Here is a 15,399-nt window from a genome sequence, read left to right as displayed (position 1 = left end):
CCTGTTTGTCTCTCCACGGTTTGAAATTAAAAGCCCAGGCTCACAGGTATCACACATCTTTAAAGGTTAGCAGAAGCTGGTTCAGAGCACAGCAGGCCTCCACTCTGCTGTCCACAGCATCCCTCTCATCTCTGCTGTAGACCTCTCACTGCCTCACAGAGGAAGGGAAAGAGGGCTGATGGATTTTAGTTACATTCGCTAGTTTAATGCTTCTGTTCTGAACACGGCTCTCACAAGCAAATCCAGCCTCACCATGCTTCCAGCGGTCGTGATAATTTACTCTATTGAATTATTTCAGTGTGAAGCCTCAGCACACACACAAACAAAACATCATCTCTGCAGCAGACGGTAGATTGATCGCAGGTTCGGCAAATGCATGTGGCTTTTTGATGTGCTTATCTTATCTGCAAATATGGGCTGAGGTTTTAAGAAGGAGGGTGGAAGCAGACGGGGGATAGGGGGAGACCAAACAGTCCTTGAAGACCTACAGGGAAGTCCTTGAGGCAGGTTCAGAGGAGCTGTTCCCTGGCTTACTCTTCCATATATGTAGTCAGAATGAGGTGTGGGAGGATCCACTTTGGGTGGTGGTCGGGGGTAATGAATGTGTTGCACTCGAAGGACGAGTTCTGTGTGAAACTATTTATTATTGTCATTTTTTCAATGAATGCAAACTCGCTGGATGCACAGCGGATATGACACTCACGTATGCATGTGAGATTAAACACAGCCTGTTTGTTATGTGGTCTATAAGTCATGGTTCTAAAGCTGAATATATGAGAGGTGGATGTTTTCTTCTCATATATTCCAAAATCAAAATGTAAGATTCAGAGCCTAAAGGAGAGAAGAGTCTTGATGTTGATTCATCAAATAAGCGTCTTGAGCTTAGTGGGTAAACACTGATCTTACTGATGTGTCGATGAGACGGTACAGTGGCTCTGTGACTCCCCTGTGAAGAGGACCAGGGGGTTGGGCTGTTCTGGGGATGTGTGCAATAGAAGAATTTAATTGTCTACCCCCATAAACCTCAGAGGATCTGAGAGGAGGCAGGAATATTGAGACTTTTAAAAGTAAATTAAATAAATCTATTTAGTCTGGCTTTTATGCAGGCTTCATAAAAAATATTTGAATACACTACTGTTTTAATTATTTTTAACTCTTTAATTTTATTTTCTAACTACTCATTTCTATTGCTTTTTTAAGAGCTATTATTTATCTTAGGCTTTTATCTTGACCTTTTTTATTGTCTTAACTAATTATGTTTTATCTTTTATTTACTTATTTCTTAAATATTTCCCTTTGTTGTTTACTTCTAAACATTTTATTGCAGTCATGTCCATTAGTCTCTACTTCTAAATCCATTCCTGTTTCATGCTTAGTCATTATATATTTGATTTTGATTATTTCCAATTGCTGTAAAGCTCTTTAAATTGCATTTGATTCATATGAAAGGTTTAAACACAGCTTAATTGATTGATAAACTGAGTCAGCATCCTCTGAGATAAATGAATATCCTTTGACACATCTAGCTTTGACAGCATTAGCAGACACTCTGTCTCCTCCAGTACTGTACATTGTTAAGAATTAAAGAGTATTACTGCTGTCCTGCACAGCATTCAGGAAGAGAAACCAGATCTTACTGTATCAGGTGTCACTAAAGTCCAGGTCCTGTGGGGAGCCCCACCCAACCTCCCACCTGCTGCCCTATTGGCCTGCCAGCTCCACTCAGTCACCTGCCTGCTCTGTCACGAACAGAAACCCAGCCCGCTGTACCCAGGGGCCGCTTTGGAGCATGTGGATAGAGAAGCGGGCTGGGGGTTGACCTTTTTGTCCAACAACAGAAAGGCCATTGGACGTGGGGGGTCCATGAAGAAGCCATCAGTTCAAATGAAACTCTGCTGTGGTTTTGAAAGTACAGTACGAACTGTAGCTACATGGATCCATCCGTCAATCAATACCAGCGCCTCTCACACAGAATAATGTTTAGTGCTTGAACTCAAACGTTTGTCTGCCTGAGGATCTTTCTGACATCCTGAGCATGAAATCTCCCATCATCCACTGGGTTTAATAAAGACATCAGGACTCTTATCAGCTAAATTACACATCACAAAATCTCACACTTCAGAGAGCTCACTCAAACACCAACAGTCTCATCAGAGAGGATTAGATGACATTTTTAATGTGAAATTATCTCACAGAAGGTGATGATTAAACCAATCAAGCTGGCAAATGAGGAGACGTCATGCAAGCCAGGCTGACAAGGTTAGTCTGAAGATTCTGTTTTAAGATGTTGACATATTGTGAAGCCTTCTGCCTCTTTTGGCACATTGGTCTTAAGCCAAGAACATAACTGAATGAATCCCAGAATCAAGAGCAAACATGGTGTATTTTGCACAGGATTACTCTAATACAGAGATGATTGAGTAAATGTGAGAAGAGTTTGGCTCCAGGCCCAGATCTAAATCCACAGGGAGAAGAAGGAAACTCACTATAAATATAAAGAAATAACTGAGTGCCACTGCTCTCCATCCAACTATATTTAGATTCTCCACCAACACTCAAAACTTGTATCATGTACTTTTGCAGCCCTGTCAAGATGTCAGCGATGTCACCTTTCACATATCTGCCTGTGTGCTAAAATGTCAAGATGTGTTCATGTCAGAGAGCACAGCCAGATCCAGCTACAGCCTGCACGGACCCAGATGGCCTGTCGCACCTCATGGAGACCAGAGACTTTGAAAAAGATTTGAAGTTTAATTGATTAAAAAGTCTTCAGTGTCAAAAAACACAACCACTGTATGGCACAAACAAGGATAAGGTGGTTAACTCGGCCCAAAAAGGGTGAGTTGGAGATTTTTAACATCCGGAAGCAAAGATAAGGGACTCAGGTTGAGTGGTTTAATGCCACTCAAAGCGCACATCACTAGTTTAATATGAAATTTATCATGCTTCTTCTTCTTGGTTTGTGTACATGGGTATGTAATGCCTCCTGTGCCCATGAAACAACGCCCCCTATTATTAAAAATCCCAAGCAGCCAGCTTTTTCAGTCGAATGTGAGCTCGAATGGTTGTATCTTTCTACACAGGGCAATAATGGAGCAACTCTATGACAGGCAAGGTACCAAAATAAATCTTCAACATTACTGAGTCCAGGATTGTAGAGTGAGGATCTCCTCCCCTCCAAAACAAACAAACAAACGCTGGCTACAACAAGGATCAGTCCGAGGATTGGACTGGAGCGGCCTCCGGACATGGGGCGGTAGAGATGAGGTTCTCTGGCCTCTGTGGTAATCACAGCAGGGCCCATTGATATGATAGAGTCTATGAGCCGCTGTTCCTCTTTCAACTGATACAAAATGGACATCCTACCTTCCAGCTCGGACACTCTTTGGGTCAAGCGGAGACAGCTGTCACAGCCTGATGGTGAGGTGGCTGGAGGCATGATTCTGAGGTTCACTTACAGTCAGTTTGTAGTTGCTTTTGTTTTGTTCCGGCTTTAAAAACACACATTTTTAACAATTTTTAAGACCCTCAAGTACAGGAATCCATAGAATATGAGTAAAAACAGACTGGATATACTGCAAAAGCAGTTTAAAATTGCCAAGACTTCCTACAAACAACAATGCTGACGCATGTGCAGTCTCACCACCTCAATTTGTGCGTCTGAGAGCAAAGCTGTCCCTGATTTAAGCTCACTGACTGTATTAAAGCCCTGTTACTGTTCATTTAAAGGGTTTGGTTGCTTTGAAAATCTCATTATCATCTTTCTTAAAGAGGCTGATGTTAGAGTTTGGTTTAGGGCTGAACTTAAAGAAAAAAACATTGAAACTTGACTCTGAAAGCCTAATCAAATATGACTGACCAAACCCTTCCTGTCAGTCACCGTGATATCATCAGGGCTGCTTCCTTTGCTGGCAGTCTTCACAGAGAGTTGCATGATAAACTGGAGATGTGGGTAAAGGGGAGTGGACATTAAGGAGGCAGGAAGGGTTGCATTAAAGGCAAATGCAGGATGTAGGGTGTACTGAATTCACTCAGCTGCTTCTTAGATTTGAAAATTACTTTTTAACACATATCATCTGTGAGTCTTCAGAGGTTTAAAGCTTGAACATGTGTTAGAGATAGGAAGATTGACCATGAGCACGACAACAGTGCATCAGCAGAGTAGGTGCATATTGGTGCACTTTTAAAATAAAAATTCAGATGCATCAGTAATTAAAATCTGGGATGTTCTATGCATTAAAAAAAAAAATTAGTTATATTTTGGAGCTTTTTGCCTTTATTTGATAGGACAGCAGAAGAGAGACAGGAAATGTGGCGACTAGAGAGTGGGGGAGGAATGGCAGGAAATGGTTGCAGCCTGGAGTCAAACCGGTGACCTCTGCGACGAGGACTGTGGCCTCTGTATGTGGGGCACTTAGACCGCTTGGCCACCAGCGCCCTGTTCTATGCACTTTTGTTGGAATAATTTTTTTTTTTTTTCATTCTGCCTAAGATAATGTTTGCTGCCGATGTTTTCTGTTGTTGGAACAGAATATGAGTGAGCAAAACAAAGATGGCGGAGGCTGAATGAGCAAACCAACTTGGGAACTTCAAACTGAACCCTACAGGTTTCACGAGTGACACAGGCTACATGACCAGTCGGATGCAATTTGCAGAATGTGCTGTGCTGCTCTAAGGTGACAAACAGTGCGACTAACTTTGACTCAGCTGAAGCAGTGACACGCTGTGATCGTGGAGGCATCTGCCAGCGCCCCGGCATCCCCCATCTCAGGCTCAGATCATAGACTGTATGAAATATGGACATAGTATCTGTGATGTCACCCATCTGTTCTGAAGCACCGTTTTGAGGCCGATCGTCAATGTGAGCCATATTGGAAATGCTGAACTCAAACTAACATCTGTTCAGCTAGAGTGACGTAAAGAGGTGGGGCTTTAGCCTTCTTGCTAACAGCTGCAGTGTTCCCGTCTGTCAATCAAGTCAGCTGTGCCTCTCACTGGAAGACAAGTAATCTCAATATCTTCAAAATTGCGTTGTTAGAAAAAAATTCACCCCCCGTACAGTGTGTGCCGATCGAGAAATGTAGACTGTAAACATGTTTGTTTCTGCTGTAAAGATCGTCTTTTTTTAATTGGTGTGTATGTGGTTTCCGGTACTTCCAGAGCCAGCCTCAAGCAGATTCTCCATAAACTGCAGTTTTTAACACTTCCGCATTGGTCTCATATTTTAGACCAGAGGTTGCCTCTTGGATCAGATCTACAGCTACGAGTGATGAGCAAACTACTGAAACTTTTTTTCTTCTGGCTAACAACTCTTCTCTTCTCTTCAAAGGCAAAAACAGACACTGAGCCGTCTTCATTTGTAAAGATATCAAGCTTTAAAGTGTTACAGAGCATGAAGGCTTCAGGCACCTACGACATGTCCTGGAGCCTCCGTATAAAATAAAAGTAGGAAGCTTCTGAGAAACAAACAAATCCCTGCCACTGTACTGAAGTGTAAACCTGAAACAGACGAAGAACGCTCAAACAGGACTTATGAAAAAGGGACAGTTTGTAAAAGGTCTTAATCATTATAATTTCGTTAATAAATGATAAAACTCATCGAATCATTGCATGACATCATTACTTCTAAACGGCGAATCACATCGAATTGCAGTGTGTTGAATCAGACTGTGTTGGATCACAATGCGTCGTGACTCGGCTGTGAATCGTATCTGATTGCATCGGTATTTGATGCATGTGCGTCTTCTATGTATTTGATCTTTGACAATGTGGATGCATATTTTATCGGCTTCACATCAGAGATGCCCAACCCTGTTGAGTTTCCCTTTACTGTCTAACGTTTGTGTGTTTCCTGACACTAACCAGTCTGAAGCTTTAGGAGAAGTGTAAAACATGTGTGTAAAAGAAAGAGACGAGTTGACGGCACCTGCTGGACTCATTTCAGACAAACCATCAAAGGTAATACAAGTGAGACAAGAAAAGGAAGGGGGGGGGGGGGGGGGGGTAGAATTAGAGGTAAAGTTGTGAAAGAAGACAACCGGAGAGTGAAGAGGTGAGGAAAGCAGGGAAGAAGTAAATAGGATAGGATATGGACACAGGGGAGAAATAAGAGAAGGAAACTAAATAGATAAAGAGTGGTGAAAAGAGGGTATAGAAAAAAAAGAGGTGAGAAAAGGGGAGGAGGTAATTTTGGGCCATAGAAAACATGAAAGAAAAAGAACAAGAGAAGAATGGGGAAACAAAGAAAAAAACAAGAAATAAACAAGAAGAGGCAGAGAGGTATAAGAGAGTCAAAGGAGAGAGAGTGAGGAGGGAATAAGAAGGGAGAACATATAGAGAGAGGAAGGAAAAAAGGAAGAGGGGGGTTTAAATAAGATACGAGAAGGGGAAAAAGGAGAAAGGAATGTAGAAAACAAGAAATAAAAGGAAAGGGAGCAACAGTGGAGGGAGGGAAGGAAACAAGGGAGACAACAGGAAGAGGAGGAGATCAGAAAGTAAGACAGGAAACCAACAAGGAGGAGAGGAGAGGAGAGGAGAGGAGAGGAGAGGAGAGGAGAGGAGAGGAGAGGAGAGGAGAGGAGAGGAGAGGAGAGGAGAGGAGAGGAGAGGAGAGGAGAGGAGAGGAGAGGCCAGCCGGGCCACACCTAAATGTACACTAGAATCAAAAAAGCAGCACCTCCCATCAGATTCACCGGCTCTCATACTTTCTCACACAAACTGTGAGACTGTCTGAAGAAACACTGTCACTGCCTGAACCCTCACTGGCCAGCTCCAGTATGTCTACTGTTGCAAACCAGTAAAACCACAACGTCACCACAGTGGGTCAGCAAACTGGAACACAGACAGTACAGAAATGTGTTCATGTGGAGATAGTCATGACGCACGGAGAGGGCAGCTCTGAGACTAACACCAGAGTCTTAACATACAATGATCTTTATTTTATGTTTAGTTTATTGAGTCTGTGTGAATCAGAGAGAGAGAGAGAGAGAGAGAGAGAGAGAGAGAGAGAGAGAGAGAGAGAGAGAGAGAGAGAGAGAGAGAGCATCTCTGACCATTGGATCATGCAAATGTGAGTCAAATGTTTTACCTCAGGCGGGCGCAGGGTATGATTGAGGCGCGGCTGAGACTCGTTTCAGCACACACACACACACTGGCTGATTATTACACACAGCGGGGATATTCCTCCACTACTACACCTCACTTTGTTATTCATTCATTCTAACCCAGTAAAGGTGGAGAGTGCATTCCCTATCTGACACATCACACTGAGAAAAACACAAAAGACGCGACTTACTAGTCAAATTTTCTCCCACGTGAGCTCCAGACGGGGTCTTCACGGTGCTGGTTTTTCTTTCTTCGGTATCTTCCTGTTCTGAGTTCTACTGAACGGACTCTGAGGCGGTGAAATCCAGCGTTCATGGACCAGCTGATGGCCGTGGACCAACCGAGCAAGAGCGGGCGAGCGACAGAGCGAGAGAGCGAGTGTCTGGCAGACTGAGCGGAGAGGAGAGTTGTCTCTTCAGCACCACCACTTTGAACAGCTCCCGGTGACGTCACTGCATGGCTACGACGCCACGCCCACTCCTCTAGTGACCGCCTCCGGTAGAGAGCAAGTGAGAGAGAGAGAGAGAAAGAGAGAGAGAGAGAGAGAGAGAGAGAGAAACAGACAGACAGACAGACAGACCTTACATCCTTGAAATTAACGGTATAAATCAGGCATGTCCAAAGTACGGCCAGGGGGCCAATTGTGGCCCAAGGTCCATTTATTGATGGCCCCAAGCTTCCATCGTAAATTGTGTTATTTATAGCAAAGAAATGAATCACCTTCTGAATCATCTGTTCATTTGCAGTTTCTTTCAAGCGTACAAACAAAACTAAAGTCAATCTAGAAACATCTGAAAAGGCTTCATATGGACTACCTGTCTAAAGCCAAAGCTCTGGGAATTCTGCAAGACGGCAATAAAGAAGAAACACAAGAACTCTTGAAGTTGACAGGTTTTCAAATGAATGTTTTTATCATAATGTGAAAATGTTCTTGATGAACACTTAAAGTTCAGAAGACACAAAAGAGGACACAAGACAAGATCAATATTAAGACATTGTGCAGAAAAGGGAAACATTTGGTGCATAGATATTGTTCAGAACCCAGGAAAATATATTTTGTTCTTAAAATGTTGTCTGCAGAGAAGTCTTAAAATCAACATGAAAAAGAAGTGTGATGAAATCCAGATTGTAATCCTGTTTTAGGAAAATAATGAGACAATATTTTTCCCACATTGCCTGACCCTAATGAAAAACAATTTCCTCCAGAAGAAGATAACTTTTGCTCATGTTTACATTGTGGAGAACTGACGACTAACTTCCTAGTTACTGTTTTATTGAGGACATTTTTAAAATAATTGTTATTAAATAGATATTTCATATATAACTTTTATGATTCTTAAGTCACAGTATAGGAGCCACAGGCCCTGAGGTATTCTTACAACATCATATGTGGCCCTCTTTGATAAAAGTTTGGACACCCCTGGTATAAATCATAGATCACCCCAGAGCTGGAGTTACCACATGGAGTAAAAATCTACATAGGGAGGCCTCAGTGTTCCTCTTAAAATGTTAATGCACACACACACACACACACACACACACACACACACACACACACACACACACACACACACACACGCACACACACACACACACACACACACAAAAAAAAATCCACCCTTTGCACCGCTGAAGTGTATAATGTGGTCGTATATAAGATAAGGTAAGACAAGACATTACTTTATTGATCCGCGGGAGGACTTCAGTTCAATCAGGAAAGACACAGTTTGAAGATTAAATGTTATTTATTGCAACTTAATGAATAATGAAACTTTACAGACATCTTTGACGTAAGGACTCTAGAGTCAAGACACTGGTGGTGGTGGTTGATGAATTCTAGGAATTGAAGACTTTGCAGAGACCAGGTGGAGATGGGATGGTGGAGGGGTGCGCACCATCAATGCAAGAAGGAACTAGCAGGGAGAGGGACACATTTAAAAAGACAGCAGAGTTGATAGTCTGACGATAAGGGCGTGCCACTGAGGTCAGTGGTCAGCATGATGACAGTCTGTGGCCTCCATTGCTGTTTGACAGTCTGATGGTGGTGGGCACAAAGGAGCGCCTGAAGCGTTTACTGAACAAGCTCCTCATCAGCCACAGCTCATCATGGAGAGGGGGAGAGGGGTTGTCCAGGATGACTCGCAGTTTGTCCATCAACCTCCTCTCAGCCACTGAATCCAGACTATATCTCCGTATTGCATCAACGCAAATGTTGGTGTGCTGTAACAACCTGCAAAACATAGCTATAACAATTCTGCTTTTATAGTGTATAATGTATACATAAATTTAGGCCTACATCGTTTATTTATTAATTTGGACAGAGACAATGAACTTTGAGTCGAGTTGAAGGATGTATTTGTAGGCGTTCCCTTTGCCTTGCGCCAGAAAGCATCTTCAAACATTTTTCATTTAAAGTTTCTTCATTTTAGAAAAACAACATCAAATGCAGAGTTCAACAAACATGGACCTTGTCAGAACCTCGTCTCAGTCTAGCCTAGACTCACTCATGCGGTGTGACTGTCTTAATAAAATCCCACACAGTTACAAGGTGATGTTGACTCATCTAAGTGGTGTATCAAATCTTAATACAGACACTCTAACAGAAGCAGCACTCCCTGAGGAAGCTGATATATAATTTTCAGTATGTAAAATAGCTGTTTTTAAACTAACATATGTCAAGGATGGATAAACAGTCAGTCACAGGCTGCGTCTCCACTTTGTGCCTCAAATGTTTATTTGTGTGAGTGCTTTTAGAGAGTCGGGTGGAATACAACGCTACAATGGTCACGGTTACATGATGTTTTTTAATTCAGAGTTAATTATTCAGAATTAAATCATTCTGAATTAAAGTATTTTCCTTCGTGTTTACATGGAAATAGTAATTCCGAATTGAGGTTTACATTGAAAACATGTTTAATCATCTTGATTCAATTCCGCTTAAGGTCTGGGGGTTGGGAAGGGTTCTGATTGGACAGGGGCGGGCGTGACGTATTTACGTCTACTGGAAGAAAACAGAATCCAGCTCCTGCTTCTTTTATTTTCAGTTAGAACATAGAAGACCACACAATAAGACAACTTTCGCTTTGATTTTGATTATAATTTTGAATAAGCAGCTCGACACAAACAAACTGCTCCACTTTCATCAGCTGAGGAGGAGAAGAGAGAAAGAGGACCGGAGAAGGGAGGCAGAAGACTGTACTTTGGCAAATCAAAGCCAACGGTTAGTGCAACAGCTGCTCTACCTCAGCCCACTGCCACATCCCGCTCGCAAGGCCAGACAGCAGTGGATGAAAGTGCAAAGCAAGGAATAATAAATAAATAGGCTCAGCTCGAGTCTAACGCTTGCTTCATGCCGCCACCCTGGAATATGTGCCCGCCAGCACGGAATATGTGCGCCATCACGACAGGACAAGGGAACGAGCATGCGCAGAACGACCGGAATTAATTTAAAGCAGAATGAACGTATACATGATCAAGGAATTATTCAATTCAGATTTAAAATCAGAATAAACCAGACACTTACTTCAGATTTAAGTGTAATTCGGAATGGTCATTTTTAATCTTTTTAAACAGGATTACATTTTTATTCTGAATTAAAAGTCTAATGTAGACATAGCCATTGTCAAGCGGGCACTTGGGCAGCTGAAGGGACGGGTGCTAACATAGCCCTCATAGGCTGAATCTGAGTGTCCTCCCTGAACCCTACACTCTAAACCCTGAGCCCTTCTTGACTTCATTGATGTCACCTGTAAAGTGACTGTGGGTAGGAGGCTGTAAGGACTCAAACTGTAGAACTGGGAACTGGACAGCACTTAGTGACTTCACATGTAACCTGCACGACGTCATGTAGCTCACCTTAGCAGTGTCAGGACATTTTATTGCACAATTTTAATGATTTGAAAGTATATAAAAGTATAACTATGTAAATTATACTGTATAAACACATGTGTGAAAATAAATATATTTAGGATGATTCATTTTCTACATCTATTACAGGCAAACTGTTTGTCATGCTAACATTGGTTTCACCTCCCTGCTTCTTGTTTATTGTTTCTCTTTTTAATTTCATGTTACGGGGCTCGTCCATGCTCGAGGGCTTCCCCTGGGAATCCCATGTTTCACGTCACAATGCTATGAACTCTGGGTAATTCACTTACTCTAATCTGCAAAAATGTCCACTTACAGAAAGGGGGCTTAAAGGGCTCAAAAAGTCTGAGAGAGAGACCCTCCACACACATGTAGATTTGACAGTGGGACAGCCCTAAGGTCTCACAGACTTAGATTGAGATTGGGCCACACATTGAGGGTGACGGGACGCTTACATCATGGTACAATTTTCAAACATCGTGTCAGTTATGCGAGTTGAAGGCAGGGTTAAAGAAAATGTAGAAGTTATCCAGAAGAAACAGATTTAGCCAAACTTCATTGGCTTCATGCTCCACTGAGCAGCTTTTATAAAATAACCAGGCTGATATGCTTGTGTTTCGGTGTTTTCATGTCATGATGGAAAGGTTGTTCATAAGATTGTAACCTATCAGTAAGTCATAAGTGTTGGAATGAGGGTCTAATGTAATGTCTTTCTCTCTGAGAACTCTTTTTCATCTGAGCTCAGGTACCCTGTGTTCATTTCAGATAAAGAGAGGTAGGCTCTGACAAAGATTTATGCAAAAAAGAAGTTATGTAACCCTCATTTATTTTATGTAATATTCATTTTCTCCAAGTAAAACCATAATGATCACCTGGAGGAATCATTGAAGTGTTCTATGGGTGACTCAGAGACTTGTTTTGCTAACTCTAAAGAAAGCGGTTGACCTTGGGTGCCCGGCCTGTGCATCTGTTTCAGGGGAGTAGACCAAACAGTGAGTCTTATCTGGCAACAGTTATCTTGTGTTGGAAGGTGTTTCTCTTGGTGGTCAGTCTTAGTTGTGCTCTGTGTCTGATATCTTGCTTTGCAAAGTTTTATATAAAATACAACAAGCACAGTTTCTGAGTCTTGACTCTTTATTCCAGATTTCGACCTCACACACAGACAGCATACTTAGTTTACTGAGATAACTATTGAAAATAAAAAATGCAAGAAAGGGTTTCGATTCCCACCAGAAGTTTAAGACTTTTAAAACGTACTCCTGTATTGTTCAGATGTAGGGTTAGTACACAATGGATACCCCGATTTGACTACTGTTGTAATCCAGATTATGGCAAAACCAGATTATTTCATAGTTTTGATGTCTTCAGTATTAATCTACAATGTTGAAAATAAGTAAAATAAATAAAACATTGAATGAGAAGGTGTGTCCAGAATTTTGCCTGGTACTGTAAATGGAAACAATTTTTTTAGGGGCGGTTAGGCCAGTAAAAAAAAAACGAAGAAAAAATCTGACTCTTCTTTTTAAAATTCTCAGAAGTCTAAGATTAAATCCATACTTCAGATAAAAAGTAAAAATTCGAACCCTTCTTAAATAATGACGGGTACAGGTTTAGCTCAGCGGTTAAATCATGTGTCCAATCAATCAATCAATCAATCAATCAATCAATCAATCAATCAATCCATCAATCAATCAATCAATCAATCAATCAATCAATCAATCACTCAATCAATCAATCCATCAATCCATCAATCCATCAATCAATCAATCTATCAATCTTTATTTGTATAGCACCAAATCACAACAAACATTATCTCAAGACGCTTTTACAAACAGAGCAGGTCTAGACCACTCTATGTCAAATTCTGAACAGAGGCCCAACATCAAGACAGGTTAAGACTCTATCTTACCCCACCTTAATCCATCATGAGCTTTACACCACGCAGTATTTAGCTAGTTATAGTGGCGAGGACAAACTTCCTTTAACAGGCAGAAACATTAATCAGAACCAGACTCATGTTAGACACACATCTGCCTCGACCGAGTTGGGTCTGGAAAGAGGGATAGAGGAGAATGAGAGAGAGAGGGAGCGGTGATAGTGATGAGTCGAGTAGTAGTAGCTTTAAATGTGTCACTCTATGTGTAACGAATCAATATAATATATGAATTTCACTTTCTGACTTGAACTTTTTCCCGATATTCTAATTTTTCGAGCTGCTCCTGTAAATAGGTTTTGCCGAAAAATGCATCTACCAATAAAGTTATTATTCTGATTCTTCACAAACTGTTGTCAGCTCATATGATGGACTTCCCTCGTCCAATATTTACAGATATGACTTGTAATAGTCTGTGAAGCTGAATAACAGGTGGATGCATATTCCAGCAGACAGAAAATAGTTGTTGCCAAAAAATGCATCCACCCATAAAGATATTATCCTGACTCATTAGAGTCCTAAACTGTTGTCAGTTCATTCTGTGGACTGTCAATATGCAAAATTTACAAAAAAGTGACTTTTAATAGTCTCTGTAACTGTCATGGATTGTAACCAGAACTTGACCCAAAAGCAAACTCAGGCAAAGATCAATTGTGAATATAAACAAGTCTTTTATTTGGAGTCAGTCATGTGACAATGGCGGCTCTGCGTGAGGAAGAAGTGACGTCCACCCTGTGGTAATGGCACCGTGGGTACAGAGCGGAGCGGAGGGAAACAGGAGCTCAGGCAAAGGCAGGCAGGTTCAGCAGCAGACAGGGAAGCGATCAACACGAGAGCAGGAAGCATGCACAGCAATCTCTGAAGCAAGACGGAAACACACAAGGACGTCAGCTAAACACACACAAAGACAAGCAAAAGTTAAATGCTGAGGAGCCACGGACTCAATTTCACTGAAACTGAAGTACGATCTAGCGATGAGTAGTAGGAAATCCAGAGGCTTTATAGTAGAGGGTTAATTGGTGAATGGGCTTCACCTGGTGCTGCCTGTTGATTGAAAACCCTGTCCACATTCACCCAAGAGAAACAAACAAGGGGAAGAGACACAGGAGGAGGAGTAAGAGACAGGGAAATGACAAAACACACACAAAGAGGGAGAGGGGAGGGCTGCCATGATGAGGATCGTGACAGTAGCTGAATAACAGGTGGATGCATATCGGCAGACATAGCTGATTTAAAAGAGGTTATCATTACACGTCTGCCGATTGCTACACTACAACTGTTTAATTAAACTCTGTGATTTTAGTTGCTTGTTTACCTGACGGTGTTGATTATGCTAAATGACACAGTGGGCTCGATTATCACAGAACACTCCAGTAACACAGTTAAATTCAATCTATCATCATGGTTTTGCGTTTTCTGCATTGAAATGAAGTCACACATCAGTCAACGTTTAGGCTGATAAAAGGCTTATTCTACAAGGTCTATTCAACATAAAGACACAAAAAGAAATAAACTTTACTTTGGGGTCATTTCTCATCACTGTTTAGCCCCATAAATAAGAATTGTATCGGTTTTAAACTGTACATTGCAGTGGACCGCTCTACTATGAGCGGTGCGCTTTCCCGCGAGGTGCATGCAGTTCTCGGCACAACACTGGCTCTGTCGACTCCCGAACGGCTCTTAATTTAGGATCTTTCATAGTTGTACATTTTACCTTAACTTTGCAAAAGCTAATGGTTTGTGTCAGTGTTGTTTTCGTCAACAATGACGATGACGAAATTATTTCGTTGACGCCCCTTTTTTTCATGACGACAACGAGACGGTGATGAACTAAACATAGCTCTCTGAGGACTAAAACATGACGAGACATGTGTGAGTTTTCGTTGACGAGATGAGACTGGACGAAAATGTTAGTGAGTGGTCTTTTAAATGTTCAAAATGCATGATCCTATCCTGGTTTGGTCAGGCCCACCACCTGGCATGCAGCGCACATTGAGAGCAAAGCAGCGAAAGGAAAAATCGGTGAGCCGGCTCTTTCTCGATGCAAGTCGGCTTTTTTGATTCACTATAAAGCATCAGCTTGTTGTAAACATGTTTATTTCTGCTGTAAAGATCATCTTTTTCCCATTCATGTGTATGTGACTTCCGGTACTTCAAGAGACAGCCTCAAGCCGATTCTCGATGAACTGCAGCTTTTAACACTACAATGGACTCATATTTTTAGACCGGAGGTTGCCGCTTGGAACTACTGCTGCTTGTCCCCACAACAAGGCAGCACTTTGACAGTTTCTTGTAAAGATCTAATGTATCATGGTTGATAAGAGTCGGGCCATTTCATGAGCAGAAAAACAATACAATGATAATGACATAGAATGGCAATGAGTTAAGAGTGGCCATGGTCCTAGAATGTCAAACATTGTGTGTTAATATCTTTTATATACCTTTGAAGTACAGCCAAAAACCAAAACAATGCATACATGGAAATGACAAGTTTA

General features: G+C 41.7%; 1 protein-coding gene across 1 annotated transcript in view; it reads right to left on the bottom strand.

Annotated features, from left to right (window-relative positions):
- The window catches only part of smpd3 (sphingomyelin phosphodiesterase 3), a 93,234-nt gene extending 85,685 nt beyond the window's left edge, over positions 1-7,549 (bottom strand). Inside the window, exon 1 of the mRNA XM_034686541.1 lies at positions 7,295-7,549. The gene's annotated coding sequence lies outside the window, so the exon portion shown is untranslated. The remainder of the gene's footprint in view (positions 1-7,294) is intronic.
- Positions 7,550-15,399: the final 7,850 nt, after the last annotated feature.

Source organism: Notolabrus celidotus, chromosome 6 (genome assembly GCF_009762535.1).
Source record: "Notolabrus celidotus isolate fNotCel1 chromosome 6, fNotCel1.pri, whole genome shotgun sequence".
Lineage (NCBI taxonomy): Eukaryota > Metazoa > Chordata > Actinopteri > Labriformes > Labridae > Notolabrus > Notolabrus celidotus.
The sequence above is the reverse complement of the archived record's forward strand: the minus strand, read 5'-3'. Positions and strand labels throughout refer to the sequence as shown.